Raw genomic sequence first — 1846 nt, forward strand, 5'->3', positions numbered from 1 at the left:
TTGGGTGGGTGGGTGGGGGTTTGGTTTGGCTGTGTGGGTGGCAGGGGCACCAATTGAATCAGTGGAATTGATTGATTTGTATTGGAATCGGCAATAACCAATCTTGATAATAGTCGATTATTTGTCCAAAACCCTAGAATTGCTAAGTTTTCAGATCTGAGAGTCAATTCTTGGGTTTTTGAGACCCGATAACCAACAAAGACCAATTTAATCCCTAATTTCGTGTGTTGAATTTACCTATGGTAGGGGTGACAATTTCCAGCTTAAAGTTGTTAAGACCAATTGAAACTGACTAGTTTGGTCCAAAACAAACCCTTATTTGTCAGTTTTCGGTTTGTGGTTTAATGAAATGTTAGCAATCAAACCGGACCAACTAAAACCAGAAGCCAAACCAAACCTGAAAATTCAATTAAAAAAAAAAAAAACCAATTATGTTCAGTATTTTACAACGTACGTTTGAAAATTTAAAATTGAATTGGATCTGACTCAAATCGAAACCAAACTTCAGCTTAATGGTTTGATTATGGTTTGAACCATTATTAATACAAAATCGATTCAGCTCAACCATAACGGGATCAAACCGGCCAATTGACACCGCTAGATGGTACTTGTGAGTCATTTTTATCAAACTTGATTGAATTGAATTTTGAATCCCATTTGACATTATACAGGAATCTAAAATGTAAGTAACCAGTATATTCTTGTCACCAAACTCATAGGTTTTTTTTTTTTTTGGGCAGAGACGAAAGAATTTTATTAAAAAAAAGACCGTGTGAACCGATGGCCAGAAAGCAAAGAACCTTTTACAATAAAAGGCAGGGGGGGGGGTTTGAGACCCACACATGTGAGAGCCTGAGCTTAATAGCTCCGGAGGCTAAAAAATCCGCAAGAGAGTTACCATCTCTGCGAAAATTCATAGGTTCACATGCAAATTCCATGAAGGATCCCACTCTGACCATTTTCTTTCCTTATTGCACCAACAATAAAAAGTAGGCCAAAATCCAAAATACAAGTTATGGTGAGAATTTTGCCACAAGTATATGGCAGTATCAAGTCAATTATTTATTAACAACATAAGCACAAGTAATAGAAAACTTAGAGAAGAAGGAAAGCAATTTGATTGGTGGGTGTAAGAGATTTGATTAGAAAATGCTTTAAGAAATATTTGTAAATAAAAATAGGGAAAAGTCTGGGCACGCCATCGGACTGCGCTGCCGAGACTGTCACTCTTTCTCCCCTTATGGGAAAGTCACATATGCCCATGTGTATTCCACACTTCTATTGGTTGACTACATGCCCAACCTCTGTTCATAAAATGATCTTAAAGGTAGGTAGTCTAAAAGTAATAAGAGCTGAAGGAAGGAGGGATTACAGAGTTTATATTTAAAAAGGTAAGGCCTAAATTATGAGGATTAGAATGATTATTAATGGGTCTAGAGAATTGATTAGATGAAACTTGCACAAGTGTGCGTATATTATAAAAAAAACCTGGATAGCTTAGAACAAAGAGAAAAGGGGAGAAAAAGGCATGGAGTTAAGAATTCAAATGGCAAAGGCAAATTGTGAGGTTTGAATAATAGTAATGCCAGTCAAAGAAGGGGAGGGGGGAGAGAGAGAAAGAGAGAGAGAGAGATGGGTTTTATTTTGTGTTTAAAAATGAAATAAATTATTAAGAGTATTTTGGGTAAAAGGGAAGAACCCACATGTGGTATCCCTTATAAAATTGAGAAGAAGAAAGGATAGGAATGAAAGTAACATGAGAGGTTGGCTAGTGTGTGTGGATTGGAAGATAATCCTGGTGAGAGAGAGAGAGAGAGAGAGAGAGAGAGAGAGAGAGGGGGGGGGG

Source organism: Macadamia integrifolia, chromosome 5, assembly GCF_013358625.1.
Source record: "Macadamia integrifolia cultivar HAES 741 chromosome 5, SCU_Mint_v3, whole genome shotgun sequence".
NCBI lineage: Eukaryota > Viridiplantae > Streptophyta > Magnoliopsida > Proteales > Proteaceae > Macadamia > Macadamia integrifolia.